Genomic DNA, 10,333 nt, shown 5'->3' with positions numbered 1-10,333 from the left:
TCTCGTCTCACACACATATATTCTCGTCTCACACACATATATTGTCGTCTCACACACATATATTCTCGTCTCACACACATGTATTCTCGTCTCACACACATATATTCTCGTCTCACACACATATATTCTCGTCTCACACACATGTATTGTCGTCTCACACAAATATATTCTCGTCTCACACACATATATTCTCGTCTCACACACATATATTCTCGTCTCACACACATATATTCTCATCTCACACACATATATTCTGCTCTCACTCACATATATTCTCGTCTTACACAAATATGTTCTCGTCTCACACACATATATTCACGTCTCACACACATATTCTCGTCTCACACACATATATTCTCGTCTCACACACATATATTCTCGTCTCACACACATATACCTATTCTGCTCTCACATACATATATTCTCGTCTCACATGCATATATTCTCGTCTCACACACATATATTCTCGTCTCGCATAAACATTCTGCTCTCACACACATATATTCTCGTCTCACACACATACATATATTCTGCTCTCACATATATTCTCGTCTTACACAAATATGTTCTCGTCTCGCACACAGGTATTCTCGTCTCACAAATATATTCTCATCTCACACATATATATTCTCATCTCACACACATATATTCACGTCTCACACACATATTCTCGTCTCACACACATATATTCTCGTCTCACACACATATATTCTCGTCTCACACGCATATATTCTCTTCTTACACGCATATATTCTCGTCTCACACATATATTCTCGTCTCACACGCATATATTCTCGTCTCAAACATATATTCTCGTCTCACACACATATATTCTCGTCTCACACATATATTCTCGTCTCACACATATATTCTTGTCTCACACGCATATATTCTCATCTCACACACATATATTCTTGTCTCACACATATATTCTCATCTCACACAAATATATTCTCATCTCACACACATATATCCTTGTCTCACACATATATTCTCGTCTCACACACATATATTCTCGTCTCACACACATATATTCTCATCTCACACATATATTCTGCTCTCACACACATATATTCTCATCTCACACGCGTATATTCTCGTCTCACACACGTATTCTCATCTCACACACATATATTCTCGTCTCACACACATATATTCTCGTCTCACATACATATATTCTCATCTGACACACATATATTCTTGTCTCACACACATATATTCTCGTCTCACATGCATATATTCTCGTCTCACACAGATATATTCTCATCTCACACACATACATTCTTGTCTCACACACATATATTCTCGTCTCACACACATATATTCTTGTCTCACACACATATATTCTGCTCTCACACACATATATTCTCATCTCACACATATATTCTCGTCTCACACACATATATTCTCGTCTCACACACATATATTCTCGTCTCACACATATATTCTCGTCTCACACACATATATTCTCGTCTCACACACATATCTTCTCGTCTCACACACATATATTCTGCTCTCACACACAAATATTCTCGTCTCACACATATATTCTCGTCTCACACACATATATTCTCATCTCACAGACATATATTCTCGTCTCACACATATATTCTTGTCTCACACGCATATATTCTCGTCTCACACATATATTCTCGTCTCACACACATATATTCTCGTCTCACACACATATATTCTCGTCTCACACATATATTCTCGTCTCACACGCATATATTCTCATCTCACACACATATGTTCTTGTCTCACACGCATATATTCTCGTCTCACACAAATATATTCTCGTCTCACACACATATATCCTCGTCTCACACATATATTCTCGTCTCACACACATGTATTGTCGTCTCACACACATATATTCTCATCTCACACATATATTCTGCTCTCACACACATATATTCTCATCTCACACGCATATATTCTCGTCTCACACACGTATTCTCATCTCACACACATATATTCTCGTCTCACACACATATATTCTCGTCTCACACACATATATTCTCGTCTCACATACATATATTCTCATCTGACACACATATATTCTTGTCTCACACACATATATTCTCGTCTCACATGCATATATTCTCGTCTCACACAGATATATTCTCATCTCACACACATATATTCTTGTCTCACACACATATATTCTCGTCTCACACACATATATTCTTGTCTCACACACATATATTCTGCTCTCACACACATATATTCTCGTCTCACACATATATTCTCGTCTCACACACATATATTCTCGTCTCACACACATATATTCTCGTCTCACACATATATTCTCGTCTCACACACATATATTCTCGTCTCACACATATATTCTCGTCTCACACACATATATTCTCGTCTCACACACATATATTCTGCTCTCACACACATATATTCTCATCTCACACGCGTATATTCTCGTCTCACACACGTATTCTCATCTCACACACATATATTCTCGTCTCACACACATATATTCTCGTCTCACATACATATATTCTCATCTGACACACATATATTCTGCTCTCACACACATATATTCTCATCTCACACGCGTATATTCTCGTCTCACACACGTATTCTCATCTCACACACATATATTCTCGTCTCACACACATATATTCTCGTCTCACATACATATATTCTCATCTGACACACATATATTCTTGTCTCACACACATATATTCTCGTCTCACATGCATATATTCTCGTCTCACACAGATATATTCTCATCTCACACACATATATTCTTGTCTCACACACATATATTCTCGTCTCACACACATATATTCTTGTCTCACACACATATATTCTGCTCTCACACACATATATTCTCATCTCACACATATATTCTCGTCTCACACACATATATTCTCGTCTCACACACATATATTCTCGTCTCACACATATATTCTCGTCTCACACACATATATTCTCGTCTCACACACATATCTTCTCGTCTCACACACATATATTCTGCTCTCACACACAAATATTCTCGTCTCACACATATATTCTCGTCTCACACACATATATTCTCATCTCACAGACATATATTCTCGTCTCACACATATATTCTTGTCTCACACGCATATATTCTCGTCTCACACATATATTCTCGTCTCACACACATATATTCTCGTCTCACACACATATATTCTCGTCTCACACATATATTCTCGTCTCACACGCATATATTCTCATCTCACACACATATGTTCTTGTCTCACACGCATATATTCTCGTCTCACACAAATATATTCTCGTCTCACACACATATATCCTCGTCTCACACATATATTCTCGTCTCACACACATGTATTGTCGTCTCACACACATATATTCTCATCTCACACATATATTCTGCTCTCACACACATATATTCTCATCTCACACGCATATATTCTCGTCTCACACACGTATTCTCATCTCACACACATATATTCTCGTCTCACACACATATATTCTCGTCTCACACACATATATTCTCGTCTCACATACATATATTCTCATCTGACACACATATATTCTTGTCTCACACACATATATTCTCGTCTCACATGCATATATTCTCGTCTCACACAGATATATTCTCATCTCACACACATATATTCTTGTCTCACACACATATATTCTCGTCTCACACACATATATTCTTGTCTCACACACATATATTCTGCTCTCACACACATATATTCTCGTCTCACACATATATTCTCGTCTCACACACATATATTCTCGTCTCACACACATATATTCTCGTCTCACACATATATTCTCGTCTCACACACATATATTCTCGTCTCACACATATATTCTCGTCTCACACACATATATTCTCGTCTCACACACATATATTCTGCTCTCACACACATATATTCTCGTCTCACACATATATTCTCGTCTCACACACATATATTCTCATCTCACAGACATATATTCTCGTCTCACACATATATTCTTGTCTCACACGCATATATTCTCGTCTCACACATATATTCTCGTCTCACACACATATATTCTCGTCTCACACACATATATTCTCGTCTCACACATATATTCTCGTCTCACACGCATATATTCTCATCTCACACACATATGTTCTTGTCTCACAAGCATATATTCTCGTCTCACACAAATATATTCTCGTCTCACACACATATATCCTCATCTCACACATATATTCTCGTCTCACACACATATATTCTCGTCTCACACACATATATTCTCATCTCACACATATATTCTCGTCTCATACACATATATTCTGCTCTCACACACATATATTCTCGTCTCCTACACATATATTCTGCTCTCACACACATATATTCTCGTCTCACACAGATATATTCTCATCTCACACACATATATTCTTGTCTCACACACATATATTCTCATCTCACACACATATATTCTTGTCTCACACACATATATTCTGCTCTCACACACATATATTCTCATCTCACACGCATATATTCTCGTCTCACACACATATATTCTCATCTCACACGCATATATTCTCATCTCACACAAATATATTCTCGTCTCACACACATATATTCTCGTCTCACACGCATATATGTCGTCTCACACACATATATTCTCGTCTGACACACATATATTCTACTCTCACATGCATATCTTCTCGTCTCACACACATACATATATTCTACTCTCACACACATATATTCTTGTCTCACACACATATATTCTCATCTCACACACATATGTTCTTGTCTCACACACACATATTCTCATCTCACACACATATATTCTACTCTCACACACATATATTCTTGTCTCACACACATATTCTCGTCTCACACGCATATATTCTACTCTCACATGCATATATTCTCATCTCACACACATATATTCTACTCTCACACATATATTCTCGTCTCACACACATATATTCTACTCTCACATGCATATATTCTCATCTCACACACATATATTCTACTCTCACATGCATATATTCTCGTCTCACACACATATATTCTACTCTCACATGCATATATTCTCGTCTCACACACATATATTCTACTCTCACATGCATATATTCTCGTCTCACACACATATATTCTACTCTCACATGCATATATTCTCGTCTCACACACATATATTCTACTCTCACATGCATATATTCTCGTCTCACACGCATATATTCTACTCTCACATGCATATATTCTCATCTCACACACATATATTCTACTCTCACACATATATTCTCGTCTCACACACATATATTCTACTCTCACATGCATATATTCTCATCTCACACACATATATTCTACTCTCACATGCATATATTCTCGTCTCACACGCATATATTCTACTCTCACATGCATATATTCTCATCTCACACACATATATTCTACTCTCACACATATATTCTCGTCTCACACACATATATTCTACTCTCACATGCATATATTCTCATCTCACACACATATATTCTACTCTCACATGCATATATTCTCGTCTCACACACATATATTCTACTCTCACACATATATTCTCATCTCACACACATATATTCTTGTCTCACACACATATATTCTCATCTCACACACATATTATACTCTCACACGCATATATTCTGCTCTCACACACATATATTCTCGTCTCACACACATATATTCTACTCACACATATATTCTCATCTCACACACATATATTCTACTCTCACACGCATATATTCTCGTCTCACACACATATATTCTACTCTCACACACATATATTCTCGTCTCACACACATATATTCTACTCTCACATGCATATATTCTCGTCTCACACACATATATTCTACTCTCACACATATATTCTCGTCTCACACACATATGTTTTTGTCTCACACGCATATATTCTCGTCACACACACATATATTCTACTCTCACACGCATATATTCTCGTCTCACACACATATATTCTACTCTCACATCCATATATTCTCGTCTCCCACACATATATTCTACTCTCACACATATATTCTCGCCTCACACACATATATTCTTGTCTCACACACATATATTCTCATCTCACACACATATTATACTCTCACACGCATATATTCTGCTCTCACACACATATATTCTTGTCTCACACGCATATATTCTCGTCTCACACACATATATTCTACTCTCACAGATATATTCTCGTCTCACACACATATATTCTTGTCTCACACGCATATATTCTCGTCTCACACACATATATTCTACTCTCACACGCATATATTCTCGTCTCACACGCATATATTCTACTCTCACATGCATATATTCTCATCTCACACACATATATTCTACTCTCACACATATATTCTCGTCTCACACACATATATTCTACTCTCACATGCATATATTCTCATCTCACACACATATATTCTACTCTCACATGCATATATTCTCGTCTCACACACATATATTCTACTCTCACATGCATATATTCTCGTCTCACACACATATATTCTACTCTCACATGCATATATTCTCGTCTCACACACATATATTCTACTCTCACATGCATATATTCTCGTCTCACATGCATATATTCTACTCTCACATGCATATATTCTCATCTCACACACATATATTCTACTCTCACACATATATTCTCGTCTCACACGCATATATTCTACTCTCACATGCATATATTCTCATCTCACACACATATATTCTACTCTCACACATATATTCTCGTCTCACACGCATATATTCTACTCTCACATGCATATATTCTCATCTCACACACATATATTCTACTCTCACACATATATTCTCGTCTCACACACATATATTCTACTCTCACATGCAGATATTCTCATCTCACACACATATATTCTACTCTCACATGCATATATTCTCATCTCACACACATATATTCTACTCTCACATGCATATATTCTCGTCTCACACGCATATATTCTACTCTCACATGCATATATTCTCATCTCACACACATATATTCTACTCTCACACATATATTCTCGTCTCACACACATATATTCTACTCTCACATGCATATATTCTCATCTCACACACATATATTCTACTCTCACATGCATATATTCTCATCTCACACACATATATTCTACTCTCACACATATATTCTCGTCTCACACACATATATTCTTGTCTCACACACATATATTCTCATCTCACACACATATTATACTCTCACACGCATATATTCTGCTCTCACACACATATATTCTCGTCTCACACACATAAATTCTACTCACACATATATTCTCATCTCACACACTTATATTCTACTCTCACACGCATATATTCTCGTCTCACACACATATATTCTACTCTCACACACATATATTCTCGTCTCACACACATATATTCTACTCTCACATGCATATATTCTCGTCTCACACACATATATTCTACTCTCACACATATATTCTCGTCTCACACACATGTTCTTGTCTCACACGCATATATTCTCGTCACACACACATATATTCTACTCTCACACACATATATTCTCTCACACACATATATTCTACTCTCACATGCCTATATTCTCGTCTCCCACACATATATTCTACTCTCACACATATATTCTCGTCTCACACACATATATTCTTGTCTCACACACATATATTCTCATCTCACACACATATTATACTCTCACACGCATATATTCTGCTCTCACACACATATATTCTTGTCTCACACGCATATATTCTCGTCTCACAGACATATATTCTACTCTCACACATATATTCTCGTCTCACACACATATATTCTTGTCTCACACGCATATATTCTCGTCTCACACACATATATTCTACTCTCACACGCATATATTCTCGTTTCACACACATATATTCTACTCTCACACACATATATTCTCGTCTCACACACATATATTCTACTCTCACACCCATATATTCTACTCTCACATGCATATATTCTACTCTCACACACATATATTCTTGTCTCACACGCATATATTCTCGTCTCACACACATATATTCTCGTCTCACACACATATATTCTGCTCTCACATGCATATATTCTCGTCTCACACACATATTTTCTGCTCTCACACACATATATTCTCGTCTCACACGCATAAGTTCTCGTCTCACACACATGTATTCTCGTCTCACACACATATATTCTCGTCTCACACACATATTCTGCTCTCACACACATATATTCTCGTCTCACACTCATATATTCTCGTCTCACACACATGTATTCTCATCTCACTCACATATATTCTCGTCTCACACACATATATTCTACTCTCACACGCATATATTCTCGTCTCACACACATATATTCTACTCTCACACACATATATTCTCGTCTCACACACATATATTCTACTCTCACACCCATATATTCTCGCCTCACACACATATATTCTACTCTCACACATATATTCTCATCTCACACACATATATTCTTGTCTCACACACATATATTCTCATCTCACACACATATATTCTACTCTCACACGCATATATTCTACTCTCACACACATATATTCTCGTCTCACACACAAATATTCTACTCTCACACCCATATATTCTCGCCTCACACACATATATTCTACTCTCACACATATATTCTCATCTCACACACATACATTCTTGTCTCACACACATATATTCTCATCTCACACACATATATTCTACTCTCACACGCATATATTCTACTCTCACACACATATATTCTTGTCTCACACACATATATTCTTATCTCACTCACATATATTCTACTCTCACACACATATATTCTTGTCTCACACACATATATTCTCATCTCACACACATATGTTCTTGTCTCACACACATATATTCTCATCTCACACACATATATTCTACTCTCACACACATATATTCTTGTCTCACACACATTTATTCTCATCTCACACACATATATTCTACTCTCACACCCATATATTCTTGTCTCACACACATATATTCTCATCTCACACACATATATTCTTGTCTCACACACATATATTCTCATCTCACACACATATGTTCTTGTCTCACACGCATATATTCTCGTCTCACACACATTTATTCTTCTCTCACACACATATATTCTGGTCTCACACACACATGTATTCTCATCTCACATACATATATTCTGGTCTCATACACACATATTCTCGTCTCACATATATATATTCTAGTCTCACACACATATATTCTTGTCTCACACACATATATTCTCATCTCACACACATATTTTCTTGTCTCACACGCATATATTCTCGTCTCACACACATATATTCTCGTCTCACACACACATGTATTCTCATCTCACATACATATATTCTGGTCTCACACACATATATTCTTCTCTCATACACATATATTCTACTCTCATACACATATATTCTACTCTCATACACATATATTCTTGTCTCACACACATATATTCTTGTCTCACACACATATATTCTCATCTCACACACATATGTTCTTGTCTCACACACATATATTCTCGTCTCACACACATATATTCTCGTCTCACACACATATTCTGCTCTCACACACATATATTCTCGTCTCACACTCATATATTCTCGTCTCACACACATGTATTCTCATCTCACTCACATATATTCTCGTCTCACACACACATATATTCTACTCTCACACGCATATATTCTCGTCTCACACACATATATTCTACTCTCACACACATATATTCTCGTCTCACACACATATATTATACTCTCACACCCATATATTCTCGCCTCACACACATATATTCTACTCTCACACATATATTCTCATCTCACACACATATATTCTTGTCTCACACACATATATTCTCATCTCACACACATATATTCTACTCTCACACGCATATATTCTACTCTCACACACATATATTCTCGTCTCACACACAAATATTCTACTCTCACACCCATATATTCTCGCCTCACACACATATATTCTACTCTCACACATATATTCTCATCTCACACACATATATTCTTGTCTCACACGCATATATTCTCGTCTCACACACATATATTCTACTCTCACACGCATATATTCTCGTCTCACACACATATATTCTACTCTCACACACATATATTCTCGTCTCACACACATATATTCTACTCTCACACCCATATATTCTCGTCTCACACACATATATTCTACTCTCACACACATATATTCTTGTCTCACACACATATATTCTCATCTCACACACATATATTCTACTCTCACACGCATATATTCTACTCTCACACACATATATTCTTGTCTCACACGCATATATTCTCGTCTCACACACATATATTCTCGTCTCACACACAT

The sequence above is a fragment of the Nothobranchius furzeri genome, chromosome 1 (genome assembly GCF_043380555.1).
Source record: "Nothobranchius furzeri strain GRZ-AD chromosome 1, NfurGRZ-RIMD1, whole genome shotgun sequence".
Lineage (NCBI taxonomy): Eukaryota > Metazoa > Chordata > Actinopteri > Cyprinodontiformes > Nothobranchiidae > Nothobranchius > Nothobranchius furzeri.
This window is presented reverse-complemented; position numbering follows the sequence as displayed.